The sequence below is a fragment of the Maniola jurtina genome, chromosome 3 (assembly GCF_905333055.1).
Source record: "Maniola jurtina chromosome 3, ilManJurt1.1, whole genome shotgun sequence".
NCBI classification, from domain to species: Eukaryota; Metazoa; Arthropoda; class Insecta; order Lepidoptera; family Nymphalidae; genus Maniola; species Maniola jurtina.
The window spans coordinates 15,760,487-15,780,378 of record NC_060031.1 but is presented as its reverse complement, the minus strand read 5'-3'; the positions used below and the strand labels follow the sequence as shown (position 1 = coordinate 15,780,378).

The window sequence follows — 19,892 nt, the reverse complement described above, 5'->3', positions numbered from 1 at the left end:
CTAATGTGATAGATTAATTACTAAACCGAGCGGAAACGCTGCTCGGTTACCTTTGCGAAAAATTAACTTGACTGGCGATAATTATGGATCAATGAATAGTGGGAATTAATTAATCTAATCCTGCAATTAAAATTTCAACTGATTGAATTAAAAACTAAAACAGCCTAAAAAAATACTAATGGTGAGAATGTAAGTAACTGCATAACTGGTACATGAAAGTGATACCTTATCTTCAAAAAAAATTAACTGTTTTTTTTTTTGTTGAAAATATTACAGCAATATTGATTTCTTGTCAGGCTGTAGTTTTATCGAGTTTAGTTTTAGTAGAATGTGCGTGTGTGTAGTTCAGCAAATGAGCGACGTCTTGAGGCCCGGCGGCTCGTGGGCTGGACATTACTTTGCCGGAATACTAATTTAACAATTAGGCCCTAGACTGAGGGGAAAGTCGCAAAAGGCAGTTTTTTAACTTGATTACTCGACGACTTTACTGACTACTGAGAGTTCTTGATCAAATTGTTCTATTGATTATTTGAGGGATTGTTTAGCTAGGTACTTTGACAGTAAATAAAATAATAATAACTAGCTGATGCCCGCGACTTCGTTCGCGTGGATATAGGTTTTTTAAAATTCCCGTGGGAGCTCTTTGATTTTCCGGGATAAAAAGTAGCCTATGTGCTAATCCAGGGTTTAATCTATCTCCATTCTAAATTTCAGCCCAATCCGTCCAGTAGTTTTGCGTGAAGGAGTAACAAACATACACACACACACACACACACACACACACATACAAACTTTCTGCTTTATAATATTAAGTGTGATAGTGTGATTAGTTTAAAATACCTATAGTCTGCGACAGGTCGACATGACTATCGGGGTATGAGGTGACCCGCACGTCCCCCGCGCCATGCGTTAGGCACCCCGATTGCCATGTCGACTTGTCTATAGTCGACATGTCTATAGGTACATAGATCGAGTTACTGTCGATGTTAAATGATTGTTGCAAAAGATTTTTTCATTCTAAAGATTAGATAAATCAATTTTTAATCCGCAACACTAACAAGTGTAAATTAAAAATTTATAACACCCCCGACGATCCAAAGTATCTGAGTTTTCCAAAACATCATTTTCAAATAAATAATTATGTATTTAGGCAACGTCCATCTTGACAGCTTGACATTTGTCTATTGACATAATATTATGAACCTAACGGTTATCTAACCTTCTTTTCTACAAGAAAACTAGAAAAGAGCTGATAACTCTTAAACGGCTGAACCAATTTTTTTAGATTATAGCTAAGAACACTCTCGATCAAGCCACCTTTCAAACAAAAAAAACTAAATTAAAATCGGTTCATTCGTTTAGGCGCTACGATGCCACAGACAGATACACAGATACACAGACACACAGATACACAGATACACACGTCAAACTTATAACACCCCTCTTTTTGGGTCGGGGGTTAAAAAGAATAATTACAATTTTTTGGCAGGAAACAGCTGCGATTTATATTAATTTTAATGTCATTGTCAAGTCAATTTATTCACATTATTTTTAAATATTTATGTTATTTAGGCATAAATATTTAGGTATCACTAAAATTAAATATTTCGATAGATATGATATAAAATTTGTATATTTTTGATTTGTAATTGTTTATGTTTACTGTTTAAAAAAAGATTTTTATAATCTATATGAATGCATTTGTGTCTATATTTGAAATGGATTCATATAAAATTTTACATTCAATGTGTATCCATAATTTGAATAAATATTAATTTAGCACTAAAAATCAGAACATCTTCATTTAAATTCGTCATTATGAAAATTATCGATAATACAATAAATATTTTTCGACACCCTGTCCATGTATAAGCATAAATTAAAACGAATGAAATAAATTGTAAGAATAAATTATACAATGATAACTAATAATATCATTTGGTGTATTTGGACATGTTGCCTCCTGTGGTTTCTTCCGCTGATTTAAGTCAACTAACTGTAAAATCATTGAGACAGAACATAGTACTTAATTAAGGGATATTAATGAAGTTTAAACTTTTAAAATTCCGTACGAGATTTAAAAAAAATCAAAAGCTCTATAAAAGTTTCTTAAACCAAAAAATATTAAACAGCTACTTAAGAAAATTTTGATAAAAGGGCGTTGAAAACAATGGTTTAATTTATATCACTCTGTTGTTTAATTAGTTTACTTTGTTTATCATATTTTTGCTAGTATAGGTATTCTATTCTATTCTACATATTCTATTATTTATACCTATATTTTGGAAGCAAAAAAATTGTAGTTCAATACTAATTACGTCTTAAATACGTTCTAAAAAAGAATACTTAACGGTACCTTGTAAATAATGCAAATCAGAAGTTATGGGATTCTGACAGACGGACAAACGGTCGACAGATAAGTATACGTACGAATTGAGTGAATGACAGACAAAAGCGAAAATTCGCCCGGAATCAGAGACTATTTCCCGATTTTTTACATTAGTATTACAGAAACATCTTTGTACTGATCTCTCAGGTTGAATACTCGTCTCACACTTGACCATCTAAAATCTAAATTATATTAGTTGATTATGAAATAACGGATTGACCAGGGAAAGTTTTTTTACTGTCAGAGGTTAGGGGTCAGCCCACGGCGGCTCTGCGGGGCATATTTTTTAAATATGCCATGATTATAGAAAAATCAAGAAGCAAGATAAATTAAGATTTTTGTTGATATAATTAAAATTCTTTTTATATTATAAGTATTTAAGTTTCAAAATATTAACAGTTTTTTTAACATACATGTTATATTGATGTTTTTTGTGTTTATTACGGTTACATTATATTTTAAAAACAAAGCAAAAAGATTCACGAAGCAAATCCAATTAAGTTTACTAAATTACTAGATTAGTAGTATAGGAAAATTTAGCTTTTAGTTGCCCACAAGATGGTGTAAATGTATTGTTACGTATTGTTACTAATTATGACTTGAAAAGAGCAACTGCTGAGTTTCTTGCCGGCTCTTCTCAGTAGAATCTACATTCAGAAACGGTGGTAGAGTCACAGACGTAGCATCAGAGACACTTTGTACGTACATGAAATAAATAAATTTTGAATTATGTACATTATTTCTACGAAAAAGAAATAAATCAATAATAGAATATTTGTATGATAAAACTGTGTCAAATAAATTGAAGAATAGACGAAAAATATCGCAATATAAAATATGGTAGAAATATACACACACGTATTAAATCATTCAAAAATAACCCGAAAAATCGAGAGAGGGAATAAATTTAGGATGAACAAAGTGAATGAATCCCCACAATATTATCTGCTCGATGACAGACAGACGATGGCCGCTGTCGCCGGAAACCAAGATTCATGGGGGTACAAAAAACCATAACTAATAAATTTGTCACGCTCATAGATCCACTGACGAATTAACAAGGTAGAGTTCTAAATGCTATTAGAGCTCCCGGCTTTGAAAATTTTGGACTAAGATGTACATAAGCAATAATAAACAAAAGTACAAAGTACAAATTTATTTAATTTCAAGGATTAATCGAATCAATGACAATGATCTAAATATTGTAATTAATAAAGTAAAATGTTTTTTATTTAGTTATGCCTTAAAATTATGCTAGCTGATATTTTATACTTAATCCTGTAAAGTTGTTTAGTAAATACTCGTATGTTGCTTGTTGATCAGGTACAAACAAATGTGTAAATAAAATAAAAGATTAGGTACTTTATCCAAATTATTGTAATAGCTAACTATATTTTTTTACATTTTAACACGATAAATGTAATCACAGAGTTGTTGACAAATTCGCCAAAGTTACGACGAATTCGTCATACGACTCTAAGAGTCAGTTTTATTTCTTAACTAACTAAGCAATATTATGAGATTCACTGTTTATAGGCAGAAGATCATCTTGTAAAAAGTTAAGATATCTCACAGTTGGACAACTATACCTCAAATGTAAAAACTTACATTTAATAATGCATAAAAAATGAATAAAGGTATTATAATTCTCCATAAAACTGTAATAACTTTGCTGCCATGTCTTTCAAATTCCACGCTCTACGGGCGATCACTATTATTCGTTCATCACTTGATTGGTATGAAGCTGTCGACTCGCTACGTGCCCTTTCCGGCCCTTTACGGGTTTTTAGGGTTCCCTACCTCAAAAGGAAGGAAAAACGGAACCCTTATAGTATCACTTTGTTGTCTGCCCGTCTGTCCGTCCGTCCGTCCGTCGTATCTGTCAAGAAAACCTATAGGATACTTCCCGTTGACCTAGAATCATGAAATTCGGCAGGTAGGTAGGTCTTATAGCACAAGTAAAGGAAAATCTGAAAACTGTGAATTTGTGGTTACATCACGAAAAAAAATAATTAAAATGCGTGAACAATTTTCAAAGTAAGATAACTATACTAAGTGGGACATCGTATGAAAGGGCTTTACCTGTATATTCTGAAACAGATTTTCATTTATTTTTATGCATAATAGTTTTTGATTTGTCGTGCAAAATGTCGGAAAAATTACCCTAGTACCTACGGAACCCTCGGTGTGCGAGTCTGACTCGCACTTGGCCGGTTTTTTTTCTTAACATTATCATTCCCAAGATGAAAGCCCTTTTTTGTCTCTGGCGCCATGTCCTGGGTCCCGCAGTTGATTGAACGGTATCATTTTAATTAATTGTGTGATCCTATATTTATCATTTGTCATAATAAATAAATTAATCGTCCACACCTTGCTATGTCAACTGTTACACTATTGATTTACCTACAACTGTCTTATTATTATGCACCAAAATCATACTTTAATAAAGGAAAATTATACTTATTATAGGTATTATTTATACTTTAATTTTTTTAAAGAAATAAATCCGTGTTTACCCGACTGCGGCGAAGCCCAAAGGAGGGTTATGGGAATGAATGAATAAATTAATGGTTTTTCATAAAACGTTATCGTTTCCGTACTACATATTTGTATATAATAATTACAAACGAATATTTTATCTGATATTAGATAAGGTATTTTAGTTGGGGTATTTAAAGTTAGGTTAAAAAAGTTACGACAAGATTCTTTTGAAAACATTTTTAATTTTTTAAATAACTTTCGCTAATAGAAAAAGCCTATATTATACTTTTAAAATAGAGAAACTTCACTAAAAAAATAAACGAATTATAACAATACATCTAAATTATGCAAAAATTGATCGTAAATGTTTAAAATATGAAGATTCAATTTATATTTTATCGTCAAACATTTGCCGATTCTATTTAAATTTTACGGCCATAACTGTGAATCATATTTGGCTAAATTATTCGGCCTAATTCGGCATCTTTTTTCAATCAGTTTTATTATTTAGAATACTATTAATTTGATTGTTATTAGATGTGTGAGCTTTTTCGACACCTCGTCTTTATGCATGTGGATAAAGTTAAATAAATATGGATTTTTACGATCACATAAAATTAATTCGGTTAGAATTTTTATCGCTTACCAATATCTATTTAAATAGACCGATCTATTGCGAGATGGCAAGCGTCAAACAAGTGTTTGAAATCAGATATATTTTACTCTACTACACAGGATTTTTTTTGTTTTTTACGAGATTTTTGCTAAAATGCTTTATTTGCTTATTTAGTAGATTTTGTCAAAATATTGAGAGGCTCACGGGCTTACATATAAATCTTCAAATCCGTGTAATTTTAATACTAGGTATATTTTTACGGAAGTTTGGCGAACCAGACAGATATTCATGTGGGTTTTCAAGGAGCGGACCAACAAATTCCTAAAAGGCCGGCAACGAATTGGCGGTTCCTCTGGTGCTTGCAAATGTTCATGGGCGGTGGTAATCACTTATCATCAGGTGACCCGCCTGCTCGATTACTCGCTATTTTTATTTTAAAAAATATGGAGGAGAAATAAAGGAGGACCAAACTACGTTTGTATGGAGAACGCTGGGAAACTTCTCTTAATCACGGTCGCCAGACAAATATCACAAAACTCGTGATAGACGATCGATCGTTTAAATTAATCGATGTCCAAAACGTCACATTTTAAAGAAAATTAGATATTATAATTGATTACTTTTGATAAAAGTTACCCGGACGTAGTCAACTAAAATCAATAAATCAATCTTAGATATTTGTTTATTAAATTAGCCCAGCAGTAGCAAGGAAAGTGGTCTAACTCATTATTTGCTAAATTTTAGTATGTAAAAGTAAAACATAAGACTCCAGAAGGCAAAGCCCGTACTATCACAACAACACAATAACTCTAAACACAACTCTATGTAGTATGTACGGTCGGCCTCAGAATTCGAGTAGCAATTCCGCGAAACTATTACATCAAAACCCTAAAAACCAGTCACACTTAATATGACCTTTTTCTATAAACAAGCCACACACACTTAACGCATGTGCATAACCGTACCACGCGAATAATATTATGATCATTAAGGTGCTAAACGACTTACGACCTTTGACTGTACCTACGAGTACGTGTTACTACGACATACTCATAAGACATTGATTTTATAATGTACAATATGATTGCAAAGTCATCTTACTTTTACTATCATTGAAGAATCGTCTTTAAAAATTATTTTTTATATTTTAAAATTTATTAGGTTAGCCACTTTTTGCCAAATACGTAATTTAATAATGAGTATGCATGATTGATAATTGATAACAGTAGGTATGACAAACCAAAATAAATTTTAGCACTGATTATGATAATTTTACTAGCCAGCAACAAACAGTACAAGTCATAATGATTTGCCAAAATAAATTCTTGCATTTGCAACCTGTGAAATAATCCAGTTCTCCTTGGCAGTAGTTAATTCAAGGTCAACCCAGGAGCTACCACACTCTCGTTCACTCTGACGTAGCTCTAAACTTTGAAGTTTGTGGGATGGATGCCTTATCAATATTCACAAATTGTATATTCATGGACGGTTGACACTAAGCTTTATACTACTTTTAATAGGTTATTAAGAACCCGTCAAAAACTTTTACTGCCTTTTTACGATCAGAAATCGGATATAGTCCGCCTTTTTTATAGTCACAATAACTTTAATACGACGTTTTTATACTTGTAGGAAGTTTAGTTGGGCCGATTAGCTTTCATTGTTTTCATGATGTTTCTTCTGAATTTATTGGGAATTGTATCTATCTGGCCATAAAGATAGGAATTTGACAGACTCTTTTGTGAACTCTGTTAGATAATTTTGAAACTGGTACATTTTTGACGACCTCATAAGTGCAGTGGTAAACGCTGTGGTCTTAGTGGGGGGTCCCGAGTTCGATTCCCGACAGAGTTTGGAATTTTATAATTTCTGACTGAGCGTCCATACATGGGTGTGGTGGATAATGTTCTAAATCCCCCTCACTTTGAGAGGAAACCTGTGCAGGAATCCCAAACACTGGACCTAGAAAACCATTTTGTACTAAGGTTCCCAGAGGTAGAAAAGGAAATAAAACCAAATTTTTAGATATTCCCACGGAATAGGGAATGAAAAGATATTATATAATACATACTAGAGGATGCCCGCGACTTCGTCCGCTTGGATTTAGGTTTTTTAAGATCCCGTGGGAACTGTTTGATTTTCCGGAATAAAAGTTGCTTATGTCAATAACAGGGACACAAGCTACCTCGGTACCAAACATACAAATCGGTTAAACGGATGGGTTTTTGGGAATCCCGTGGGAACTCTTTGATTTTCCGAGATAAAAAGTAACCTATGTCTGTCCTCGGGAGATAAGCTAACCCTGTACCAATTTCGTCAGAATCGGTTAAACTGTTGGGCCGTGCAAAGGTAGCAGACAGACAGACAGACACACTTTCGCATTTATAATATTAGCATGAGCGAAATCACAGTCAATAGTATAAATAAATTGTATATGAGGTATGTTTTAAGTGCCTGCGAAAGCGTACTATGGCCGATGTGGTCACCCGTTGCACCTTTGTATTTTTCATAGGCATATTAAATTATGTAAGTATCTTTATCTGCATTAATCGATGATCGATCGATCTCGCACTTGAGGCAGGTAAACAATAACATGGCCCTCTAATTGCCACCTACCGACTTTTTACTGACACGTGCATCAATGTCTATACTATAGTTCAAGAGATAGCGACCGTCAAAGCAAGGAAACTGTTCAAAACTTTTCAACTTTTTTTCTAGTTAATAAATAGTAATAATGCAACTACTACTAAAAATGTGTACTTATATTTTATCAAATTATTGCTTTATGTTCAAGAAAGGCCGGTCAATGGCCGGTTATTCTTAGGAAATTGTAAAAAACATATTTCTGCGAAATAAAGCTGTTACACTAAGACCCGTTCGTTCAATTCATTTGAATTGCTATAAAATAATGCATACCTATTTCAATTTTAATCCCAAGTAGAAATATATGTATTAAGTATACGAAATGACAGAATATACATAGCGAATGCGAACAAAACACAATGCACTCGTAGAAAGATAATTCAAGTAACATTTCTAAAAACGAAAAAAGCTGTAACTTTTAGCTTGTTCGTGCAGTCTATGTATTTTGATTACCAGCTCTCAGACTTTTCAGGTGTATTTGTATTGGACCAAAAACAACTCTTAATACTGAGTATTAAAGTTGAAATTTGGTTGGCGTGAAGTAATAAAGTCAAAAATGTAGTGTTCCGATAGCAATTAAAGGGCTAGGATAAGCGTCCGTTGCCGTATGATTGATGCAGTGTCAATACAAGCGTATCCTCGCCAAATGTCAACTATGATGTATCGTGGAACCACGTCAATACAGCTTTTTTATCAGCTCAGCAAATAGATTGAGTCATCACCATCGTCCAAATCATCGCCGGCTCACTACTGAGTACGGGCACTCTTTGAGCCATGATAACGATAGGTTACAACAGACATTTTTGGAATTTGTAATATAGCTCTGGATACTAGTAATAAGCTTAATATAAAATCAGGTTTAAAAACTTTTATTCGCCACGAGCCTCTAAACTTTACGGTGCCTAATAAAAAACTGCAAAGTTCAAATAGTCCGCTCGTAGGGTGTCCACAGTAAACATGTCACGCCGGACAGTCCGATACTCGACATCGCACTTATCAGCGACCATAACGTCCTCAATTTTACGACAAGCGCTCGATGCGCGCGAGCGTAAATTTAAACAAAACGTCAACCCGCGCGATTTTATATTACGGATCAAGGAAATTGTATCGATATTTCAGCGATAATGTTTTTTTGTGTTACGGAACAGATATCTTTATGCACGCATTTCTCGGACGTCCATACTTACGAATGCGCCTGCATAAAGTGTTATATTGCGGGGTGTCTCGTTTATTTGTGGCGATAAAATAAAGCAACGATAAATTATAAAGTTTATGTATCAAGATGTGGTGGCACTCTCATAACATTACGATGTGTAGATCATTTTATCGGAAGCGAGTCAAGGACCTTGAACGTGAGGCGAAAAGTTATCATTTTGGAATCAAATGAGTGTGTTTGTTGCGAGGGCTTGGAATTTATATTTTTAAGCGAAATAAATTATGACTTTAATTATTATGACACGCGCTTTTAGATATAATAAAAAAATATAAAGGTGGTTTATATTTTGTTACTTGATATTTTAGTTAGTAATAATCGTATTTTAAGAATGACCATCAAAATAAATAAATTATCATTTTTATAAAAAATACATCAGTAACTTACAAATCAAATCAACGGTCTAAAAACTTGAGACTTTACAGGTTGGTTTCTCTGTAACCTACTCATCCATTAAGAGAAAATTTTATGAAATACTACACGAGTGAAATCTGAGTGGATTCGCTAGTCTAAATCTGAATGTATAAAAAGAAAAGTCCTGATTTACTCACTGACTCATAAATGCTCATTCCAAACCCTTCAAGAGTTTCTAGAAAGCTGAGATTCTCTTTAGAATGTAGACAAAAAATTAAGGCCAGATTTTTCGAAACTCCCAAGGGCCAGGAAATAAATTATATTTTATTTAGGCTCTCTCTTATTTAGATCTCCATTAAATTTTTTTTTTTAAATTCTTTTTTAATATTATAAAAAAGGCAAAGCTTGTAAGTGGATTTGGACATATTAATCTCCGAAACTACTCATCCGATTTCAAAAACTACATCATTGTTTGCCAATCAGAAAGTGCACAATAGTACCCAGTTTGAATAAATGACTTTGAAAATTCTTCCCTTTATAGAGAGCTACATTATTACCGAGTGCTATAGGTTTTATAAGTATCGCGAAAACATTCACAGGCAAAAGCTGGTAAAACAACAAAACTAAAGCAGCGAAAGTAATAAGAACTTTATGCTAGTGGGGAATCGATTTTAACTATTCCAACCAGGAATAGCATAAAGGACGCCTAATAAGGAGCTACGAGTCTTCTCACTCGGCCGCTAATCGCGATCGAATAGCGAAAACTAAAAACCGGTCCTCGCCCGTCCGTGTAATTCTAATTAGGCAATTCAAGCAGGGCCCGGTACTAATGGGGCCCACTCGGTGCTATAAAGCAACGCAATCTGATTGTGTGAACACGCTGTCCGCGTGTCCTGTACATTGTCCACAGACATGCAAGGCTTTGTCACCCTACTATACAACGTATGCTTGTATGTGCTCCTACTATACTTGAACAAGGAGATTCCGATGCACGGACCTTATCGATTTTTCTATAAAGCCTCAGTATGGAATACGAAGAGACAGTTTATGCTTAAAATGTTCTTTACATAAATAAGCATAGGACTACACTGGCTAATCTGCCGCGGCTTCGCTCGAGTTGGATTTGGAAAATCGGCGTAGGAGTGAAATTTACAAAATCCTGAAACACGCATTTCTTTTTTTTTTAACCAAATTTAACTTGCAAGTTGACTTTTATACTCTGTGAAAAGAATTTTCAAAAATCCGTCCTTAGTGCGTGTCTGCGTCATAAAAGAAACCTATCTACTATTAAAATTTTAGGTTTCTAACCCCATCGGTTTAGGTTATGCGTTGCTAGATCAGTCAGTCAGTCCGGACGAGCATTTTCAGGGTTCCGTAACAAAATAAGGGACACTGATAACTTCTTTCAGTCAGTGGCCTGTCCTTAAGTCGGACACAGACCGACACAGTGCAATAAATTAAATAAAAACAAACGTCAACGTACAGGGATACACACTCGGTGCCTTATTGATGGAAACAATTCAAACACCATTTAGATAGTGTGCTGGCGTTGACGTATTATTATTATTGTGGGACCGGCTCCAGAGAAGCGGTGCTCCGAGATGTACGAAATAATTGCGAATCCACTTATGGAGGCGGTATCCTTATGTGGTATTATTTGTTCAGCGTGTTTGATAAAATCATGTAACATGAGTCATGAGTATGACAGGTCAAGGATGTAAATACAAAATAGTTATATATAGGCCGAATTCTTAGCAACTAAGGTAGGACTATTTGTCTGCGTGTTTGATAACATGTAACATGACAAAATGAAGGATGTAGGTAATACCAAATAGGATAGGTCATTGGTCAACTATTACCGCATTTTACTATGATTCCTGAAAGGCCGGTAATGTATCCGCGGTTCCTCTGGTGCTGCTTTCATGTGTGGCGGTAATCACTTAACATCAGGTGACCCGCCCGCTCGTTTGCTCTATTTTTATTTAAAAAATATCAGACAAATTAATTGTCTTCTGCGTAATAACTTATCTAGGTCTTTTTTCACTAAAATAACTGGTCAAATGCTAGTCAGACTTGCACGCGAAGGGTTCCGTAACATTGTACAAAAATAACACTTTTTCATTGTAACCCCAAATTCACGGTTTTTGGGTTTTTCCTACCTGCCAATTTTCATGATTCTGGGTCAACGGGAAGTACCCTTAGGTTTTGAATTCCTTGACGGGTCTTGACAGTCATACAGGCAGTCAGAAAGACAGACATAACAAAGTGATTCTGTAAAGATTTTTTTTTCGCTTAGCACTAAACAGTACATAAACAAGAAAATCTCATTAGGAATACCATATCCATCTCTTCTACATCCGAGCCCGTTTCAATGTCATTCATAACTCACGCTCCACCTCTAACGTCGATCGAATCTACTCCGTCCTTAGTAGCTTATGCACGCTATTCTACTAGGAAACATTCTTTACTATGTCTCAGTCTCTTCTATACATAGATATATCTACTAGCTGGAACCAAGAGTAGAGATAAGAGCTTAGACTAAGTTCGTTTAACAAGTTTTCTAAAACTTATTTTTTTTAATCCCCCCAAAAAAGAGGTGATTGTTTGTGAGTTTTTTTTAAATAAAGAATATTAGTCATTTTAATCGTGACTAACATTCCCCTTTCCCCTCCACATAAGCGTTAAGCTTGTGCCAGGAGTAGGTACGACAATAGTGCAACGGGAGGGGTTTGAACCGCCGACCTTTCGGATTTCAGTCCGCTCCTATAACCGTTGAACTATTGAGGCTTGCATGTTAGGTATGTACTAGGGAACTTACGAGTATGATCCAAATTTTGACTTTTTTGCATTGATAGTAGCTATATCTACTTTATTTTCGAATGCTATTCATACTAATATTGTAAATGTGAAAGTGTATTTGTCTGTCTGTTTGCTAGGTTTTCACGACGTATCCGTTAAACCGATTTTACCGGGTACAGAGATAGCTTGCATCCCGGGGTCGAATAGTCCTGGAAAATCAAACAGCTCCCGACAGTCTTCTAAGCGGGAGGTCTCAGGTTCGATTCCTGGCAGGGATGATTTGGGAATTTATAATTTCGTCACCCTAACGGCAAAGCCGTGCCGCCGAGTGATTTAGCGTTCCGGTACGATGCCGCGTAGAAACCGACAAGGTTTATGGGTCATATCCCAAGCCCGCTTCCATCTTAAACTACACTATCACTTACCACCAGGTGAGATCGCAATTAAGGGCTAACTTGTAAAAGATTAAAAAATAATAGCTCAAACCTTTAACGCGACAGGTTTGTTGATAATGAGAACTTACTTAAGTAAGGTAATATTGGCATACCAACCTTTTTTATGTCAGAGACACAAAAAGCACTCCCAATATCCTGTCCCGTAGAGTTTGATGGATCAAGACGGCTGGCGACTGCGCGGCGCGTGCATGATGGATCCTCTGACAATCCATCCATCAATCATTATCACCAGTGTGGTCGCAGCTTTATAGTTGTAATAATTATAACTGAGGATCTGGCGAACTAATTCTAATCAAAATGCTGTTTATTCACTTGTTTTTGGTGCACTAATACGAAATCTGAACTTATTCTAAGCAAAACGTTCTAAAACTGTGCTAAATTCGAGTCTGAATCTCGCGAGTTCGATGACTGAATATAATTTTGAAGTCATTCCAAACAAAACGGCCTAAAACTCTGCTAAAATTGAGTCCGATCAATTCAACAGCTTTCTTTCAATTTTTTGCTTCTCTAACTTAAATAAATTTTATTATTGTCGCAAATATATCTTCAACAATCTACCAATAATATAACCTAGATAACACTTCGCCCTCCACATGTGCGTTTTAAGCAATTTAATATCACTTGCTTTAACAATGAAGGAAAATATCGTTAAGGAGCTTGTATGCCAGAGAGTTGTCCATAATCTTCTCAGAAGTATGTGAAGCCAGTTAATCCACACTTGGCCAGCGTGGTGAACTTCTCTTCTCATTCTGAGAAGAGACCTGTGTCGTTAACTGTTATAAGTTTGACGGGTGTAGGTATCTGTGTATCTGTCTGTGGCATCGTAGCTCCTAAACGAATGAACCGATTTTAATTTAGTTTTTAACCCCCGACCCAAAAAGAGGGGTGTTATAAGTTTGACGTGTGTATCTGTGTGTCTGTGTATCTGTGTATCTGTGTATCTGTCTGTGGCATCGTAGCGCCTAAACAAATGAACCGATTTTAATTTAGTTTTTTTTGTTTGAAAGGTGGCTTGATCGAGAGTGTTCTTAGCTATAATCTAGAAAAATTGGTTCAGCCGTTTAAGAGTTATCAGCTCTTTTCTAGTTTTCTTGTAGAAAAAAGGTTAGATAACCGTTAGGTTCATAATATTATGTCAATAGACAAATGTCAAGCTGTCAAGATGGACGTTGCCTAAATACATAATTATTTATTTGAAAATGATGTTTTGGAAAACTCAGATACTTTGGATCGTCGGGGGTGTTATAAATTTTTAATTTACACTTGTTTTGAAAAAAAGCTTGATCGAGGGTGTTCTTAGCTGTAATCCGAGAAAATCGGTTCAGCCGTTTGAAAGTTATCAGCTCTCTTCTAGTTACTCTAACTTTTACTTGTCGGGGCTGTTATAAATTTTTAATTTACACTTGTTTACCGTTTGTATATGGTTGTCAACATATTCAAATAACTTTCAATCGAATGTCATCTTTGTTCAAACATTGGCACAATCAACCTACCTATGTACAATTCAGAAGCCAGGCTAAAATAATTGGTTGCATGCGACGCTCCTATAAACGTTTCTTTTGCTAATAAGCTAGCTTCTCGGAAACGCGGGGTGACGTGTTCGATTCCCGGACAAATTTAACTACGTGTTTCGTAATTACACTAGGAATTTTACATGCAATCCTCAACTTAACTAGTTTTGTGATATCTAAAATTGTTTGTTTCAGTTTCTTTTAAGTTTTAGAGGTAGTCGTCTAAGTTTGTAACTAGTAACAGGTTAACCTCATACTTAACTAGTTTCGTGGTATTTAATATTAAAATATGTTGCAGTTTCTTTTGATTTTCAATGGTTTTTGTGTAAATCTGAAACTGGTCATTGGTTTACGCGAGAATTGGCAGTTTTGCTTATGGTGACATCTTTAAAAATAATGGTTTGCCTGATAAAATTAATGCAATAAGGTCGATTCCAGTTCACAATCTTAGAGTCTACAGAAATAAGGATCTGGATTCTGGAATCCTAATTAATTTATTATTATACTCGTAAGGCCCAAAGTACCTAAGTGAGTGTCCAAATTTTACATGGATTGATCGAAGCATTGATGATTTAATAAATGACCATAACCTAAATAACATTATGTAGTTCGTTTTATTCTCTTTTGTCATTATGTCTCATTAATTGTCATGGCAGTTTCCAAGTTTAATTAAAGTAAGAACGCCTTTTTTTAACCTTTAACTGCAGATGATTTTAGACTTATTTCGTGGTTTAATGAATTAATAAAAAGGTACATCAATATATTTTGTAATCACATCTCAGTGGGTACACAGATATACCAATTTCAAGGTATGTACAAGTATAAAAGACTTTCTGAAAGGCTGGATTCGCAATAGATAGCCGGCCTGGCGATACGTCTTCGTCGACAATTTATACCTCAGCCTTTCAATATCGGATTAGCATTAATTGGAACGCGCTAGCGATGTGAGATTGCGTCTCTATAAATGGCAGAGGGTGTAGAGCAGTGCGTTGTTGCTTGACGGCTGCGCGCGCGCCGGTACGTAATTGGTCGAGCCGGTGACATTTACAAGATGGCCGGCGACGGGTAATTGACAAATCTCGTGGATTTCTCTTGTTTTTGCGTGCCAACTTAGGGGGACAACCTATTAATGATCTACTGGTTTGACAAAGGCTTTCTATATCTTCCCGTTCGTAGGGAAGGGTTTTATTTTAATCAGCATGGATTTAGGTTTTTGAAAATCTTGTGGAAATCCTTTTCTGGAATAAAATGAAGTAGAGGACAGCCTATTAATACCCTACTGTTTTGACATAGGCTTTCTCTATCGTCCCATTGTCGTAAGATTTCATTTTTAGACCGCATGGATTTAGGTTTTTGAAAAGCCCGTTGGAACTTTTTGATTTTTCGGGATTAAAAGCCTATTATATCACTCTCTAGGTCTCCAACTGTATCCATGCATCACATCGACCATTTACGTCTATGGTGACGTGAAGCCCTTTTGCCTTCAATTTTTCCTTCTACGACTAATCTTTGGAATGAGAATTAGGGTCCTACCTGTAAATGTCCAAAAAAGCGAGCTTCCTCCGCATGATTGTGGACATGAGTTTTCTCTGTTTGCGGATAACCTTTGAATAACATTATTCACGTAATTCTAATTTCAATCCACTTTATATTTTAATCTAATAAGTTTTCTTCTTCTTGAAACATATTATACAGAACGTCCGCGTATATTCTGGTTCGCGCCTGGCATTAATGATACCAGTTGGCTCTTGCCTTGCCTGTAAGCTTATTGTTGGGCCTTTAAATCCCTCATTCCCGATCACTGGGCGTCGCGAACCGTCAATGCGTTTCAGAAAACTCAATTTATTCCCTCCGTCTCCGGGAATATACATACAATGAGCATTAAAATGCGCGATAGGATTGGCCGGTGGGCCTGGGCGGGGTGCAGTCCATATACGCTTACAATGTACATCGTGATGCACATATTAAGTTAGGCCTCTACATGGATCGGATGCCGTGGAGGAATTACGACGGGCGATGACGGCTGATCGTGAGAGTCCCTTCGGTAGGACGTTGAATGTACAATGGGATCGCGAAGGAATTATTGGGCCTTGAGGCAAGTGTTGTATTAAACGCGGGTGGTAATGGCACCTTGTTCTACTAAGAGCGCCTGCATACTATAAACTAAGACATGCTTTACTTTATTTTAAACTAGCCGATGCCCGCGACTTCGCCCGCGTGGATTTAGGTTTTTCGAAATCCCGTGGGAACTCTTTGATTTTCCAGGAAAAAAAGTAGCCTATGTGCTAATCCAGGATATTGTCTATCTCCATTCCAAATTTCAGCCAAATACGGATTTGGCTGAAAGGTTAGTATTTTTTGCATGAAGGAGTAACAAACATACACACACATACAAACACACACACATACACACAAAATGTGACATCATGTCTAGTGTTGTAGAATCGCGGTCTAGAGGAAATGCCCAGTCGATAAAGGGGTTTGATCTAGGTACGTCCATCAATGAAAGAAACTGTTGACATCGGGATTGACCTTAGATAAAAAACAGGCACTATTTTATCCATAAAACTTAAAACTAAAACTAAAAACCAAAAATGATTCTCTTTTATTCTGTCTTTAAAATCAGGAGGGTTTTACATAAATAGGTAATTACCATCATCATTATCAACCTCTTTCTGACTCATTCTGAGCACGGGAGACTCCTCTCAGAATGGGAAGGGTTAGGCCGAAGTCCATCACGCTGGCCAAGTGCGGATTGGCAAACTTCACACACCTTTGAGAACATTATGGAGCACTTTTAGGCATACAGGGTATAGATGCGAAGTTTACCACAAGAACTAGGGTAGAGACTAAGCAAATTAGACGATTGCTGGTTGCTTCTTCTATTGAACTATAAAATTGCTAAATCAACCAATTGCTCAGGCAATTATATAGCCTGTGTGTAATCAGCCTAAAACGCGGGTGGCAAGCTGTGCCACTAAATTATAGGTGTTCAAACGTCCACCTTTAAGTCTGTCTTTAGTGCTATAATAGACAATTTCACGACCCGAAATTGTTGTTTATTGCTAGACCAAGTTTTATTAATCAAATCGAGGTATTTACAATTATTTCAATTATTGAAACTATAGAGTTCAGACTTTATTTCGGGCTAGATAACTTTATCTGCTCTAGCCATAGAAACTTAAAAAAAGCTGGTTAATGTCAGAACACGCATAAAGTTAGTTCTGTAACCCATGCTAAGTTGCTAAGATCTAAGGCGGTCAGTAGTTTTCTGAAAAAAAAATTGTCTTAGGGACCTTTATGATTTTAAAGTACCTACCTATTTAAAAAGGTTAGGTATTGACCTATGATTTGAGAAAGAATCAAATGTTTTCGACTCACACTGTCGAATTACAGGGTGTCCTGTTATTTTATTTTATTTGCAAAATTTTAACATGCTTCTATATAACGGTATTAGGTTTTTATAATGGAACTTTCCTACCTTACACGAGTGACAATTTATTTTTAAATTGGTTGTAACATACAGACAGATGGACTGACGGACAGACGAACTGGATTTCTTCCAGTCCGTCTGTCCAAGGACTTTTTTTACCATAAAGTCGGTAAAGAAATTGGTTCCCTTGTTCTGTTCGACGCCTTGAAGCTTTGAGACGCCTGATCAAGCCTGTAGGATTTAAAAGTGCTTATCCCTCCACTCTTTTAACAGTACCCTCCTAAACCTACAAATCAATCGTACTCCCGCACTCCATAAATTAAGGAGCTGGACCACTGATATACAAATACAAGATATTACACCTAGACACATTTGACGTAAGCTGCGTAATCATATTTATTTATTTATTTATTTATTTATTTGTACCAGAAAGTTGTAACAATATAAATAAAAGGAAAGAAAAAGTGGACAGGGAAGCACTTATCTCTATAAGAGATCTCTACCAGTGACCCTTGGCAGTGCGAGAGGTTGTAAATGGAGTAGAATAGGTACAGCAAAGATAGACAGTAATCATGAAAAATAAAAAATAAATAAAGTAGATATTATGTTATAATATATACTTACAAATATTTATATATTAAAATAGACTTACAAAAACATATATACCTTAATACATATTGTTAGCAATAGTTAAATAAATGAATGACTATTGTAAATTAAAAATTTATAACACCCCCGACAAGTGATGGTTACAGTACCTAACTAGAAAAGAGCTGTTAACTTTCAAACGGCTGAACCGATTTTCTTGGATTATAGCTAAGAACTCTCGATCAAGCCACCTTTCAAACAAAAAAAACTAAATTAAAATCGGTTTATTAGTTTCGGAGCTACGATGCCACAGACTGATACACACGTCAAACATATAACACCTCTCTTTTTGGGTCGGGGGTTAAAAACATGTCTGTTGTACATCACAAAATAATGATAGAGCAAGTTTGTTCTCATTCCAATCAAACTTGATGTAATTTTGCAGATACGTGTTATAAAAACACTTTTAAAATGACATGGTTTTAAAGATTTGTATACATTCTTGAGATCATGTAACTTTGTAGCAACACTTTTGTGTGAAACTCTGGCAAATCAGAGACACTAATTTATTTTCTACCGTTGTCTACGTTTCTAACACGTGTCTTCCATTGAGTTTGATTAGTCAATGTGAGCCAAAATACAAATAAGCTTCCCATAAAGAGGCTGCCAAAAAGTGAGTCTAAAAAACCGGGCCAAGTGAAGGTTCCCTACTCGGGTATTTTCCCGACATTTTGCACGATAAATCAAAAACTATTATGCATGAAAATAAATAAAATCTGTTTTAGAATGTACATCGAAAGCCCTTTCATATGATACTCCACTTGGTTTAAAACTTTATCTTATTTTGGAAATTGAAACACATTTTATTTTTATTTATGTAAGTCACGGTTTTCGAATTTTTCCCTTTACTTGTGTTAGATAATACCTACCTGCCTTCCAAATTTCATGGTTCTAGGTCAACGGGAAGTACCCTATAGATTTTCTTGACAGACACGACAGACGGACAGACAGACAGATAGACAACAAAGTGATCCTATAAGGGTTCCGTTTTTCCTAAAAATTACATAAATCAGGTGTCCTTGCATTTCCAAGGAACTGCGTATCCGTGGCATTTATATCAACGGTAGAAACAATGACCCTAAATTATTGGGGGCCGCCTCGTTTATCGATATTCCTTTTTCCCAGTCCACTCCCAGGCCTGCACAAATGAGACTCGGGCGACTTATTAGGTTTAAGAATTTCGCAGATCGACAGGCGAGATAGTGCGAGTGGGAACACGTCGCTGCGTCGAGGACTTCTCGTTAATTATTCCACTTCCTCGTGTGACGTGTCCTCACAATAACATGTGCGCTCTCTTTCTTTCTTTTCTTGCTTCTTTTTCATTCCTGGCCGATGAACACTCTTTTCGAT

The 19,892-nt window shown here is 35.6% G+C and overlaps 1 protein-coding gene across 1 annotated transcript in view; it reads left to right on the top strand.

The window, feature by feature from the left end:
* LOC123880728 (protein tiptop-like) overlaps window positions 1-19,892 on the top strand; it is a 381,041-nt gene that overhangs the window by 314,611 nt on the left and 46,538 nt on the right. The gene's annotated exons all lie outside the window — the stretch shown is intronic.